Source organism: Ahaetulla prasina, chromosome 6 (genome assembly GCF_028640845.1).
Source record: "Ahaetulla prasina isolate Xishuangbanna chromosome 6, ASM2864084v1, whole genome shotgun sequence".
Taxonomy (NCBI): domain Eukaryota; kingdom Metazoa; phylum Chordata; class Lepidosauria; order Squamata; family Colubridae; genus Ahaetulla; species Ahaetulla prasina.
In genome coordinates, this window is record NC_080544.1 from 23,485,948 (window position 1) to 23,501,772 (window position 15,825).

Below are 15,825 nucleotides of genomic sequence, written 5' to 3' on the forward strand. Positions count from 1 at the left end.
GTGACTCCGAGAGTGAGGGGGAAGGGCCAGTAAGGCTTACCTCAGAAGCACCGAATCCTTTGGCCCGGCTCCAGGAGCCAGAACCAGGCCAGTCGGAGGATGTAATGAGGCCGACATCCCCTGATTCCTCCCTTCCTCAGGCTACGCCCTCAGATGCAGCTGATAATCATACTAATCAAGCCTGGATCGAAGATTAGAGAGGCAGTGTCATCAGAGGGACCCCACCCCACACGATATATAAAGAGTTTTGGGACTGCTCTCAGTTCCACAGGAAGCAAATTAGCTGAACCGTGTCAAAGTGAGCTGAAGTCTTAATCTGTTTGACCTTTTTGGCAGGCAGCTGTGTTTTCTCGGCCAGGACTGATAGGAGCCGTGAACCCACTGGCTGTAGGCCAGCTCATTACTCTAGAGTGAGGACGGAGACAGAACAGCTATATACAGTATGTTATGCCCTCTTTTTTTAATTATTCCTTTCTTTTTTTGTCTTGTCTGTAATTGTTTATTTTATATGTAACATCTTATTTTTGAAATCAATACAAACGTTGAAAAATAAAAAAAATACGGGTTTTATAGAAGCTTCAAAGTGCTGTTTTAAATTTATCAGGCTTTTCATGACTTCTGCGTCAGCTGTCTTCCTCACTGTCTCCTTCAAATCAAACTGTCTCGTCCTGGATCTTTTACCTTCGTAAAAGATGGTGGTTATTACAGTCTATTCCCTTTGGTTTGGTTGACTTCTATCCTGATGTCGTTTTGGAAGGCTGTAAAAACAATGTTCTTCTTTAAAGCCTATTATCTGTAATTGTCACAGTAGTACCCCATTTAAACTTATTTTTTTAAATTCTTTTTAACTTGCTTTAATGGCTTGATTTGTAACTTGATTGTGTTAATTGCTTTTCTTATGTGTATGCTACCAGGAATAATATTAGATTCTGTACAGTGGTATAGAAATACTGCAACTACATAATTGGACAGATAGACATAGGCCCTGGGAACAGGTAGAAATTAGCTATTCCTGTTCATAGGAGTTTATATAATGCACATTTTGTTTCATCATAGGGCTAGAAGGAAACTTGGAAGTCTGCTAGTCCAAACTCCTGCCCAAGGCAGGAGACCTTATACCTGTTGTGACCCAGGCCCAGGTAGGTAGTAAGAAAGTCAGTCAATGTAAAAACAAACAAACTTTATTAGCACAGCTGAGAATAAACTCATTCTCAGTGTAGTCCAAACTAAATTAAAGCAAATTCCTCCCAACACAATTCCTCAGTCTTATCACCAACCTGGCTCTTAATTAGGCAAACTGCCAAAGGCCTTTCATGGCAAAAGTTCAGAAGACACCGATACGAAACAAATGCAACAAGACAAAGCTATCAATGTTGCTTTCCGGCAAAGAGCTCAAATGCTGTTGCTGGTCTTTTAAGCCTTATGGGAGGGGCCAATCATCTCTTGGATTTACTCCCGAGTTGTCCTCTTTGCTTTAGCTGCTCTTGCCTTCTGGCAACTCTTCTCATGCGTGCATTAGAACAGGCTCCTCCTGTTCCTCTGCCTCACTACTGTCAGCCTCTGCAGTCTATACATCACTCCCCACCTCTGCCTCCAACACAGAGCCCTCATCTGGGCCTTCCCCAGCCTCCAGGACTGGCCCATGTTCTTCCTCAGCCTCATTGCTGTCTGACTCCGTTGCCAGCTCCGCAGGCTGCTGGCGGACCACAACGCTACCATCCCTTCTTTCTTCTTTCTGGCAGCGCCTTAACTATTGGAACATTCACAACATGTCATCCCTAGACCTCCTTTAAAGAGCACAAAAGCTTGCTGCAGCACCTAGCCAGCCTTGGCTGATTTCTAAATGCTAAGCAGAGTCAAGAAGAGCTTGTATGGGAAACGACTAGAAATTACACAAGATGTAAACCAGCCTGAGAAGCAAAATGAATAAATTCCAGAATAAGACAAGAGCCAACCAATTTCACACTGTTGCTAAGAAAACAACATCCGTATGAAGTATGTGCCGTCACCAGGAATCAAGCTCAAACTGAAGGACAATTTATTTTTATTAAAAGATCGCAGCCAGGGGCATCCACAGCAACTGGGAAAGGGAAGACCCACTGCATTTTGTGTCTATTCAATGCATGAGAAACATGATGAAAAGGGATTTCCATGGCCTGGTCACACCTACCATTTTGAAATCTGAGACCATTGCTACAGATGTTCTGGTGATATATCTAAAGGAGTAGTTCAATGGCCACTGCCATGGGGGTCTATGACAATTCACTGTGGCCAACTCGCCATGGCTAACTTGCCACAGGACAACTCATTGCAGGAAAAGAGTTGCACTAATATCAAAGGAATGGTGGGATAGCATAATTAAGGAAAGGATGGAAAAGGAGGGGCGAAATGAAATGTGAATGTTGTGGTTGTTGTTAGTTGCGAAGTTGTGTCCGACCCATTGCGACCCCATGGACAATGTTCCTCCAGGCCTTCCTATCCTCTATCATCCCCCGGAGACCATTTAACCTTGTGCCAGCTGCTTCAGTGATTCGATTCAGCCACCTCATCATCTGTCGTCCTCTTCTTCTTTTGCCCTCAATCTTTCCCAGAATTAGGCTCTTCTCCTGTGAGTTCTTCCTTCTCATTAGGTGGCCAAAGTATTTGAGTTTCATCTTCAGGATCTGGCCTTGTAAAGAGCAGTCAGGATTGATCTCCTCTAGGACTTACCGGTTTGACCGCCTTGCAGTCCAAGGGACTCGCAGGAGTCTTCTCCAGCACCAGAGTTCAAAGGCCTCAGTTCTTTGGCACTCAGCCTTTCTTATGGTCCAACTTTCACAGCCATGCATTGCAACTGGGAAAACCATAGCCTTGACTATACGCACTTCTGTTGGCAGTGTGATGTCTCTGCTTTTTAGTATGATAAATGTGAATAGCAAAAATTATTTTTTTTAGAATTTTGAATAATTAAATAGAATTGTTAAATTGTCCTGCAACAAGTTGTCTCACGGCGAGTTGGCTGTGACGAGTTGTCCAGCGGCGAGTTGTCCATTGTGAGTTGATCACAGTGAATTGGCTGTGGCAAGTTGTCCCATTCTGAACAAAGGGCCTTGACAGAGTCTATCAGCCAACAGAGAAAGAGGAAGGGAAGGGAGAGAAGGAAGGGAGGAAGGAAGGAAGGAAGGGAGGGAGGGAGGAAGGGAGGGAGGGATCCCAAAGGAAGGGAGAAAGTATTGTTGATATTTTTAGCTAAGAACAAGGGCACACTGGTTAAGAAAAAGGCTGCACACTGAAATGTTCCATTTTTCTATCTACTGAGTTAAAGTAATGTATTGGCCCCAACATCCATATAGCATATAGTAAAATCCAAGCTGCATTTAAAATACCATTGGCTCTGATATGGACACAAGGGAAGGATAAAATACGTAACTGTGACCTTCCTCTTGCGATTTAATTTTCAGAATTTATTAGAACATTGCATCTGCAGCAAAGTTGCAATAGAGAACTCTTAGATACACTGGGTTCTTTTATATTTATAATCTGTAGAATAGAATAGAATAGAATAGAATAGAATAGAATAGAATAGAATAGAATAGAATAGAATAGAATAGAATAGAATAGAATAGAATAGAATTGAATTGAATTGAATTTTTATTGGCCAAGTGTGATTGGGCACACAAGGAATTTGTCTTGATGCATATGCTCTCAGTGTACATAAAGAAAAGATACCTTCATCAAGGTACAACACTTACATGATAGTCATAGGGTACAAATTTAACACTTAATGGTTGTCATAGGCTACAAATAAGAAATCAGGAAACAATACCAGTATAAATTGTAAGGATACAAGCAACAAAGTTACAGTCATAAGTGGAAAGAGATTGGTGATGGGAACGATGAGAAGATTAATAGTAGTGCAGATTTAGTAAATAGTTTGACAGTGTTGAGGGAATTATTTGTTTAGCAGAGTGATGGCGTTTGGGAAGAAACTGTTCTTGTGTCTAGTTGTTCTGGTGTGCAGTCATTTTAAGGGTAGGAGTTGAAATAGTTTATGTCCAGGATGTGAGGGGTCTGTAAATATTTTCACAGCCCTCTTTTTGACTCATGCAGTATACAGGTCCTCAATGGAAGGCAGGTTGGTAGACATTGTTTTTTCTACAGTTCTAATGATCCTCTGAGGTCTGTGTCTATCTTGTTGGGTTACAGAACCAAACCAGACAGTTCTAGAGGTGCAGATGACAGACTCAATAATTCCTCTGTAGAACTGGATCAGCAGCTCCTTGGGCAGTTTGAGCTTCCTGAGTTGGCGCAGAAAGAACATTCTTTGTTGTGCTTTTTTGGGTTGTTTCAAATCCCCCCCCCCCATGAAGCTGTGAGTTAATTATTATATTGCTAATTTACATGCTTTCTTATACCACTTTAATGCCTATTAATAAAGACAATTCTCAATTCCTTCTGGAGATAGCCGTAAACGGAATCCGTTTATCCATTTCTTCCCTTGCCTGACTGCCAGTTTTTCCTGGCAGAGATTAAACTCGGATCAATCCATAAGAATTTGTCTTTTTCTCTGGAAGAATTTCTCCCTCAGTGTTGGTTATGAGCTGGGAGATTCTTAACAATATTTCTTCCCGCCCAACATTTATGCAAGATGCTTCCTTGTTCTGTTCTAGACAGCCAGTTCGATTTGCCCAACTAATCCTAGAAAAAGGCATATTTATAATTAGGAGATCTTTCATTTGTTGGTGACACTTTTCATTACATCTTGGCTCTTTCTTACAAGCAGGAGAGAATTAGCCGGAACATTGATTACTTTGCCTGAAAATTGATGGTATCAATTGACTTCGGCATCTAAAACATCTTGTAACCCTTCCAAGCTGCAGGCATACTTGCAGCCCATGCTACCATATACAATGGCCCTAATTAGAATGGGCTCTGTGTGTGTATATATACACACATCCATGCACATAAGCACACAATAAATTATCTGAAGAAAGAAATACAGCATTGAATAGCTGATAGCTGAATCCTTAGCAGGATGTAGTCAATCATCCAGGAATTATAGCCAAGAAGCAATACAATGATAAGCTTAAGGTGATTTAGATAAATGTTTTGACTTCATCACAGAGGGATTATAAACTAGATCCAGAGAGGTGTAAAATGATTGTTGTAAAACTATTGACATCTTCCATAAGTCAAGGTAGAAAAAAAAAGGTTTTAAGAGAATTTGATATCTAGTAAAAGTGTGTAGATTGTCATATTAGAATAGAATAGAATAAAAGAGTTTGGACGGGACCTTGGAGGTCTTCTAGTCCAACCCCCTGCTTAGGCAGGAAACCCTACACCACTTCAAACAAATGGTTATCCAACCTCTTCTTAAAAACTTCCAGTGTTGGAGAATTCATAACTTCTGGAGGCAAGTTGTTCCATTGATTAATTGTTCTAATTGTCAGGAAATGTCTCCTTAGTTCTAAGTGAAGACCCTGTGAAATTGAAACGGATCATGCAATTTATGTTTAAAATATTACTTTCCCCCCCCTCCAATGGCTTCAGAGCTGCAATGCTAAAACAGTGGCTTGGAGAGAAGCAACTATATACAGTACCTGGAAATAAGGGATTATGTCCCTTATTTCTAATGTCATGCTAATGTCCACTCCTGACAAAGTGTACTTTGGATGGGAGAAAGATGGATTTTTGGCTTTCAGAAGAATCGTCAGGGTTCCAAGTAACACTCCCAATGAAAGAAAACTCTGAGGCCAGATGTTCCTCAAAGTTCTGTTTTATTAGAGATGTCATATTGGCACATCTGGGAAAACCTGAATCTGAAAGCTTCCAGGTTTTCTCCACCCAGAAGAAAGTCCAAGTCCCGTCCCCTGCACCCACATGTCCATCACATGGTCCAATCAATATATCGTCCCAACTGGAGATGCCTCCAGTCAGGGCAGGTGCAGGGCAGGATGTCCTTGACTCTCAAAGAAAAGAATGTTATTATGGCTACATATCTCTCTGCTCCATACAATCCCCCCTCCCAGTTTCCCACAGCATTAAATGTGGCAGCCCTGAAGATCCAAAGTAAAAGATGTCTTCCAGGACTGACAAGAAAATACTCCCCTTCCCTCCTTTCAGTTTTTTGTGCCACCTATGGCTTGGGCCAGTCCCTTTCGCTCAGCCCTAGGAAGAAGACAATGGCAAAATATGTCTAAAAATGTGACTAAGAAAACCGATTCCACATGCTGGAGATATATCTGAGAAAAAAATTTGCATCTTTAATATACAGCAACCAATCTACAATGATATTAACAATCCTATTGAGGTCAGCTCCAAATGTAACAATAATAAAATAAAGCAAACTATATGAGATTGTGCTCCAGCTTCGGAACTCCACAGCCAACAGCAAGATAATTTTGACTGACCTTTCCTAAACAGTCTCGAAGGCATCGACTGTATAAAAGGCAAAAATTTAAAATAATAGAAAACTATTTTCACATTGTTTGATTCAAACCTTCATTGTTTTATGAGAATGGGACATTCGAACATTAAAGGTCACTGACCATCTTTAGCAGAACACGTTCTTAACGTGGCAGTGTAATGACATGACATAAATGTAATGAACGGCCTGGTTTTTGCGGCTATGGTATGTGTTTTATACAAATCAAGTTGAAAACAGGTACCTATATTCTGAGGATACCAATTGACTGATACTTCTCACATTTCATCCAGATTAGGATAGGATAGGATAGGATAGGATAGGATAGGATAGGATAGGATAGGATAGGATAGGATAGGATAGGATGATAAGATAAGATGATGAGATGAGATGAGATGAGATAAGATGAGATGAGATGAGATGAGGCAAAGCAAGGCAAGGCGAGGCGAGGCGAGGCGAGGCAAGATTACCTTTTTTCAATGTAATAGCAATAGCACTTAGACTTATATACCACTTCACAATGCTTTTACAGCCCTCTCTAAGCAGTTTACAGAGTTAGAATATTGGCCCCAACAATCTGGGTCCTCATTTTACCCACCTTTGGAAGGAGGAAGAATGGACTTTTGAATTTCCTTTTCTCAGCAGTAAAGAAAAAAAAACCACACACCATACAGTATGGCTGTTATTCTCATAGGACAACCTGAAGTTCACTTTTAAGTGGTGGTGAGCCAATGATATGTAAGACCTTCCGTTTAGGTTATTTCTTTGTTGTCCTACGTATTCAGAAGAGTCTGGAAATTCACCTGAGGTAAAATTTTTCAAACCTTGCATTTTATGGTCAAAGGGGAAAAATGATATTTTGAAAGGCGTTTTCCCCAGTGAGATAAACACTGACATCCTGAAATTTTGAGAGCCTTGTATTCCTAGAGCTTTCACTTCTCTGGCGTTTTCAACGCATAGATAATCGTGAATCTTTTTGGCCTGGCTGATCTTGGGAGTTTTAACTAATTTTATACTTAACTATTCTTCACCGCCGCATCCAATACTTTATTTGTTGAAAGTATATTTGAAACAAGAGTGACAGATAGACTAGGACGATATCGGTAGAGGACCGGAAAGACAAAACTGCTTAATCCTATGTTTACTTCAGCATAAATTCTGCTATCTCTAATAAGCATTACTTCCGCAACAGATCAGCATGGGATTACAGCTTAAATCAATTTCCCCCCTAAACCTGCTGTGCTATAGATACGCTAGGCTTCCACTTCCATAATTATGGAATCCAAAAGATACAGAGGATTTAACCGTGTTGGTAATAACATAGCTGCTGTAAAATGCAGAATGATGCTTAAAATTTAAGATACGCAGATTTCATATCTTAAATTTTAGTTCTTGCACTTATGTCTTAGTTGTATCGTTTTAAGAGCTTGAACAGAAGATAGGTTGAATTTCATTTTGTTAGACAGGGCCCAGTGTTCAATTCTGTCACAGTTGTTTTGGATCTTGAGCTTATCTTCTGGAGTGGTAGCTATTCCTGCCAGTTTAGGGTGGTTAAGTTAGTCTAACTTAGTCTCCTTCCCAATTTTTGCTTTTTTTTTTACTTCCAGATATTGACTTAATATTAAGGGGCTTGTCTCATTTGTAACCAGTTCCTGGTCTTTGTTCTACATTTCTGGCTACCATTCTGTGCCGTTCTTAGCTATAGTGACCAGACGTCCCGCTTTTGGTGGGACAGTCCCGCTTTTTAATAATTTGTTCTGCGTCCCACGGCATTTCAAAAAAGTCCCGATTTTTTCCCCACTCCCATTCTGAAAATGGGAGGCGGCAACGCAAGAGGAGGAGGAGGAGGAGGAGAAGGGGGAGTGGCGGAGAAGGGGGCGCGAGATCGCCTGCTGCCTGGAAGAGCCGAGAGGAGAGCCAAGGAGAGCCGAGCCTGCCTGGAAGAGCTGAGAGGAGAGCTGAACCTGCCTGGAAGAGCCAAGAAGCAGCAGCCATTCCTCCTTCAGCCAGGTGGCGAGACTCAGTGTGCATGCGCCCCCCCCCCCCGTCAATGGTGTCCTGCTTTGCCATCGCTGAAATCTGGTCACTTTATTCTTAGCACAACTCTCCACCTGGCTCCTGTGACAAACATCAATCTGATTGGCGTGACAATATTTTACTTCTCATCCAGCGAGTGACTTGGTCATAAGGCATGACTTTATCTCACTCCTGGTGATAAGATATTGTTTTTCTTTCAGTGTCATTGAAAGGCTAATAGATAAATCTCCTTGCCTGAGCTCATGCATTTCTCTACAGCGGGTACACCAAAGAGCTATCATAGAGGTACTCTGATACAGCAAGAAAAGAGCGACAAAACCCTTTGCAAAGTTTCTAAAACATGTACATTGCCAGATCTCTCTGTATTTTTTTTCAGCTAAGCTATATCTTTTTTAAAAAAGTTTTTTTTATTAATAATTCAAAATTAAAAACATTGGATATAGATATGACATCACTGGTTCCAAGCATCTTCCAACACCTTAAAGTGATACATAATAAACTAATGATAAATATAATAATATATTTCTTAAACCTTATACGTTATTTACACATAATATAATAATAATAATTTATATCTTATTTCTATATAATTATACAATCTATACATATATATATACCTATCTATACAATTCACATATCCATTTATCTATCATAATGTATATATTTCTAGTCTAACACTACACATTTGTCTCGGCTATCCTCCTTTTATCTAACCATTCATAGAATTTTACCCAGATTATATAGTACAATGTTTTGCTTTTATCCTTGAGTTCCAAGGTGAATCTATCCATTTCTGCACAGTTGAAAATCTTTGGTAGTATTTCCTCTTCAGTATCTTTCTCTTTCCGCTTCTGAGCAAAAGCTATCCATGCCACTGTAAGTATATGCAGTAATAGATAATTTATGTCTTTCTTGTATTTACCCTCTGTCATTCCCAAAAGGAAAAATTCCAGTTTGACTTCTATATTTATTAACAGAATTTCTTCCAACCAATTCTTTATTAGATTCCAATATTTTTTTTGCCTTTGGGCATTCCCACCACATATGATAGAAGTTCCCCGGGGCCACCTCGCACTTCCAGCATGCCAAAGAATTTCCCTTATTAATTTGTGCTAATCTTGTGGGGGGGAGGTGCCACCTATAAAACATCTTATATAAATGTTCCTTATATGAAGTTGCTAATGTGATTTTTAATTTTTTTCCCCATAAAGTCCACCAATTGTCCAAATCAATACTACAACCAAAATATTTACTCCAAATATCATAGTTTCTTTGACTTGTTCCTCAATCGTGTCTTGTTTCAATAAATAGCTAAGCTATATCCTTGACCTCCATGAGGCAGTTCTGATTTGCCTGGATAATATTCTTTTTTAAAAAAAATATATAATTTTTTAAAATTTATAATACAAATTAAAAACAATGGACATAGCGTGACATCTCCGGTTTAAACATTTTCATCAACTTTTTTTTTCTTGAAAAAGTTTTACAAGATTTTTTCCCCCATACCTCTCCCCCTCCCCCCAACCCTAACTCTTCCCCTCCCTCCTCCCTCCTCCCTCCTTCCCCCATCCCCTCTCCCCCCACCGACTTCCCAGAGCAAATACAGAGTATCGTATCTAACAATCATAAACTAAAATATGCTAATTAACATAAACTCCCATCTCTCTTCTTGAACCTCAACTCCCCTTTTCCATAAAAAAAGAAGAAAAAGGAAAATATTAATACTAATACAATTACCTTCTATTCATTTAAAAGCTATTTAGTATTTTGTTATTAAAATCTCCATTATATATATCTTTCAAAAATAATCTTTCAAACATGGTGATAATTCTACCTTCTCATCTGTCCATTAAATTTAAAGTCCAATCTTCTGTAATAAACAATATCCCATCTTCCAATGTTGTAATATCAAAAATTATTCCTCAGTATATCTTATAATCCATCATATTTGTATCTCCATCATACTTAATAATAAACATCATCTTTCCTTATATAAATTTAACATTTACCTCATATTCCTTCCGCCGCGAACTGAAGACACATCTTTTCATTCGTGCGGGGCTGGCTTAAATTTTATCGGTTTTTTAAATTTTTAATATCAATTTTAAATGGGATTTTAGTTTTTTATATATTTTAAAGTTTCGGGCTAATTATAATTAAGTTTTTTAATTTACATTTTAAATTGTACATTGTATTGTCTTTTTTACTTCTGCCTGTACACCGCCCTGAGTCCTTCGGGAGAAGGGCGGTATAAAAATCAAATCAAATAAATAAATAATAAATAAATATTCTTCCCCACATTCCCCGTACCATAACTTTCTAAACAATTTACACCCTATTTATCATACAATCCATAACTTTTTCATCAACTTTTGTCATATAATTGATACACTTCCTTATCTCTATACATTTTGACACTAATTATCACATTTCAAATACGTATATTCTTTCATCCATATAGGTTATATTGATATCTAATTCAATTGTATCTATCATAACAAATTAGCATAAAAACCTCCAAACATTTTACTTGTCAATGATCCTATATTTCTCCTCCTTTCCAGCCAATAAAATTTGTTCCAGATTTCATAATACTCTGATTCATTCTTATCTTTAAGTTCCAAGCTCAGTCTGTCCATTTCTGTGCAAATTAATATTTTAGCTAACACTTCTTCTTCTGTGGGGGTCTCTTTGTTTTTCCATTTTTGTGCAAAAGCTAATCTTGCTTCTGTTAGAATATGGTAAATTGAGCTCTTATTGTATTTGCCCTCTATGATATCCAGTAGAAAGAATTCCGGTTTTGCTTCTGTATTTTGCGTTAATATCTCCTCTATCCACTGTCTTATCTGGTGCCAAAATTTGAGGCTTTTGGACATTCCCACCACATGTGATAAAAAGTCCCCAGCGCTGCCTCACACTTCCAACACATCGACAAATGTTTTTTGCTTATCTTTGCTAATCTTATTTTATATATATATATATATTAAAAAAAATTATTTTCCATAATAATTCCCACAATTTGACCAGTGTACAGTACAATCACTTATCCAACAATCAATCCTATACTCAAATTATGCTCAATCGGGCCTGCTCGGTCGCCACTCTCTTCCTTAATCCTTTCTACCCTTCTCATCCTTCTTCTAATTTCCCCACCATCCTCCTCCTCACTTTCCTACTTCCCCTCCTCCTTCCCACTTCTCACTTCCATCCTTTCTAACCCTCTATCTTCCCCCCCTCCTCCTCCTCCTATCCTTTCTTCCCCCTCCCTTCTTTCCTACCTACCTACCTGCCTACCTACTTTCTTCCTTCTTTACTCCTCTTTCCTTACCCTTTCCCTTCCGGAGTGGTTACCGAGCAGCCCCGACTTTACACTATTCCAATTTATTTAATTCTACCATTATTCCTGTACAATGGCAATCAATCAATTTATAATCTTCCCCTTCCCCCCCCCATTTCCCCTCCTTATCTTTGCTAATCTTGTGGGTGGGAGATGCCACCTATAAAACATCTTGTATAAATTTTCTTTATATGTAGTAGCTAAGGTAATTTTTATGTTTCTTTCCCAAAGATCCTGCCACTTATCTAGATCAGTACTATAGCCAAAATATTTGCTCCAAATTAACATAGTTTCTTTTACCTGTTTTTTTTATTTTTATTTTTATTTTGTCACAACAGTATACACAAGCATCAACATAAATCAGCAAAATATCATTTAAGCATATATATGAGCAAAAGTATGTAATAATTGTATTAATTTGATATAATGAAAGGAAACGTTAGGACAGGAATGGTAGGCACTTTTGTGCTCTTATGCACAGCCCTTATAGTCCTCTTAGGAATGGGGTGAGGTCAATGATAGACAGTTTTTGGTTAAAGCTTTTGGGAGTTTGAGAAGAGACCACAGAGTCAGGCAGTGTGTTCCAAGCGTTAACAACTCTGTTACAAAAATCATATTTTCTGCAATCAAGATTGAAACGGTTAACATTAAGTTTGAATCCATTGTTTGCTCTTGTATTATTGCGATTGAAGCTGAATTTGTTCTTCTTCTAACTAAGCTGTTCTTCTAACGTATCTTGTTCCAATAAATAATGAAGAAGGCAATAAGGAAAATAATAATTTTCCTTATTGCCTTCTCCTCTGTTCTTAATACAATTTTATCTAATTCTGTTAACTCTATTTTTATGCCGCAATCTTTTTTAGCCTGGATGACATTCTTCATGCCACAAAGATAACAGGGTGTTTGTTGACAGTGGAGGAGATTTCCAGTGCTGGTAGCTGCTTTAAAGGAATTCCTGTGTTAGTCTCCTTAGACCAGGTGTCCGCGGCTCTGGAGCTGCATGTGGCTCTTTCATCTCTCTGCTGCGGCTCCCTGTCACTGGTCGGCTTGGGTGGGGCGGGGAGAGAAGCATGACATATCAGGGGGAGACTCAGTGGTGGGTTTCCTGATCAGTTCTACAATTGATAGGGCTTTTGATTAGGACAGGTAGAGGAAAAAGGACACCGCACTAGGAGGAGACTCTACAGTGGGGGAACCAGATTTCTGGTTGGCTTCAGAATTGAATGGGGGGCATCTGGTTAGGACCTTTGTGAGTCTTTGAGGGTTTAAGGTTGCCGACCCCTGCCTTAGACATAAGATTCAATAGGTTCCATTCTAAGAGAGAAACAGCTAACTTGACTTTTCTTAAAGTCAACCAACCAAAGTTTAGGTTGATCCCCGATACCATCATCTTGAAGGAAGGGGATTGCAGATAGACAGTCCATGCATCTCATAATCAGAAATGTATGAGTAAGCAGAAAAGCAGTGATATCTGCTTTAGCATTTCCCCCATGGGGGGAAAATGGGACATTCCATTCCCAGCTGACATTTCAGTGGTATTTACCTTTCCATCAAAGCCCATTACACTAATGTTCATCTTTCTCCAATTAAAAATCTATTTAAAAAGCACATTAAAAAAAAACCACAACGGACGGAAGTTGTTCGTACAGTGCAGTAATTATATATATATTTTTTTCGTTTTAAAAAAATTCTATACCAGGGAAATTTGCATTTTAAAAGCCTGCATTAGGGAAATTTATGTTTAATGCAAATAAGGAGAATTTGCATTTTAAAAAGGTTCTTGGGCAATTTACATTAAAAGTTATGTAAATTAGATAAAGATGTATAGAAAGTTTTTACATATTACGAGGCGCTGAGAAAGCAAATGGTTACAAAATTTTCTACGAACTTTTAAAAAAAAGAAAAGAAAAGAAAATAAACCCATGAGTAGTCGGTATGATTTTCTCCAAATTGAATTCAACTCCTGTGACTTAATGCTGCCCTAATAATGTAGTCAATTTTTTTTTTTTTTTTTTGTGGAGGTTCCTACATCCCTAATCAGATTTTATGGTCATACTAATGATGAAAGTGCATTTCCTATGAAAATTGATTCTGAAGGGTTTTACCTGCAACGGGTCCTTTTTCATGCAGAAATAACGCACTGGGACTCCTTTGGATTGTGATGTTTGCAAGCACTTCAAACATAACCTGAAATTTCAAAGCCGACAAGGAAAATTTAGTTAATAAAGCATCTGTTTCTCTCGTATTACTTGACTAGAGGAGTCTGTACACTTAAGAGCTGGAGGAATAGTGGTGGCCATTATTGGAAGATGCAGGGAGGGAGTAAAGAACAGGCGAAAGGAACCTTCCAGATATCGGTTGAAGGATGACTTGCAATTTATAAACTCTCCCCTGAAATGGATTTCCAACTATATTTATTGCAGTATGACTGCTGGGCAGTTCAAAAATCAATTTTGTAAATGTAAAGAGAAAGGGTGAAATTGTTAATGTGTGTTTGATATAAACATCGAAGCAGCATCTTCCCCTGTAAAATAGGACCTATTTGTCCCTCAGTGCCAAAACAAGAAATTTGCAATCCCCTGTTTCTGGTAACAAACAAAACCTGGAATATTCCCGACACCTTTTGACCCAAACTTCATCACTTGGAAGAGTAGATCCAGAGGTGGGTTTCAGCAGGTTCTGACCAGTTCTGGAGAACCTGTAGCAGAAATTTTGAGTAGTTCGGAGAACTGGTAGTAAAAATTCTAACTGGCCCTGCCTCCATCTATTCTCTGCCTGCCAAGTCCCAGCTGATCTGGAGGAAATGGGGATTTTGCGTATCCTTCCCATGCCATGCCCACCAAGCCATGCCCACCAAGCCACACCCACAGAACAAGTAGTAAAAAGCTTTGAAACCCACCACTGAGTAGGTCACACTTATTTTCTGTATCAGCGGGCAAGTTCTGCCCAAGAAACAAAAGCCATCTCAATAAGTTTAAAAATACACAAAAACAACACTTTGGCCTCAAGCTGATTACCATGTTGTGGTGATTCAGTTCACGGTTGTGGGGAATTATTGCTTAAAATAGAGTCACAGCAAATTCTCCAACAAGCAGGCAGAAAAAAAAAACCTAAGAAAGATGTTGTGGTCTGGGAAAAAAAGGGTTCTTAAGATGAAAAAAAGGAGGCAATAAATCAATAGGACCTAATAAAAAAGGAAGAAAAGTAGAAATAGGTTCAGTGCAGGGGGAGGAAGTAATGAATATGAAGAAAACACCTGAGAACAAGCTCATCGGGGTGAATTACTGAGAACAGAGGGGGAGAGGATTTGTATCACTGTACTCCCAAAACACCGCCTGGGAAATGTGTGGCTGAAGATAATAAGTTGTGAGAATGGAGGAGAAAGTTGTCTAGGCCAGAGGTCTCCAACCTTGGCAACTTTAAGACTTGTGGACTTCTACTCCCAGAATTCATCAACCAGCTGTGCTGGCTGAGGTATTCTGGGAGTTGAAGTCCACAAGTCTTAAAGTTGCCAAAGCTGGAGACCCCTGGTCTAGGCTGGTCAGATATAGGAAGTCAAAAGGTTCTGTGTAATATAATGGAAGAAGTCTGGGATGATGGGGCCGTTTCCATACCGCAGATGGTTAGTGGATTAATTTATTTTTATTAATTAATTTATTTAGTTTGTCACAACATCATATAAAAAGATTATATAGTATATAAACATATATATGAGTAAATATTATGAGGTATAAGCATCTATATATATATAGGAAGAAGAAAAGAAAAACAATAGGACAAGAACGATAGGCACGTTTGTGCGCTTATGCACGCCCCTTATGGTCCTCTTAGGAATGGGGTGAGGTCCATAGTTGAAAGTTTTTGGTTAAAGCTTTTAGGATTATGGGAAGAGACCACAGAGTCAGGTAAAGTATTCCAAGCACTGATGATTCTGTTACAGAAGTCGTATTTTCTGCAATCTAGATTAAAGCGGTTAACATTAAGTTTAAATCTGTTGGTTGCTCTTGTATTATTGCAATTAAAGCTGAAGTAGTCTTTAACAGGAAGA

At 38.9% G+C, this 15,825-nt stretch overlaps 1 long non-coding RNA gene across 1 annotated transcript in view; it reads left to right on the forward strand.

Annotated features, from left to right (window-relative positions):
- The first annotated feature begins 305 nt into the window (after positions 1–305).
- LOC131201256 (uncharacterized) overlaps positions 306–15,825 on the forward strand; it is a 56,342-nt gene continuing 40,822 nt past the window's right edge. The window contains exon 1 of the long non-coding RNA XR_009155815.1: positions 306–440. This is a non-coding gene — a long non-coding RNA (uncharacterized LOC131201256). The remainder of the gene's footprint in view (positions 441–15,825) is intronic.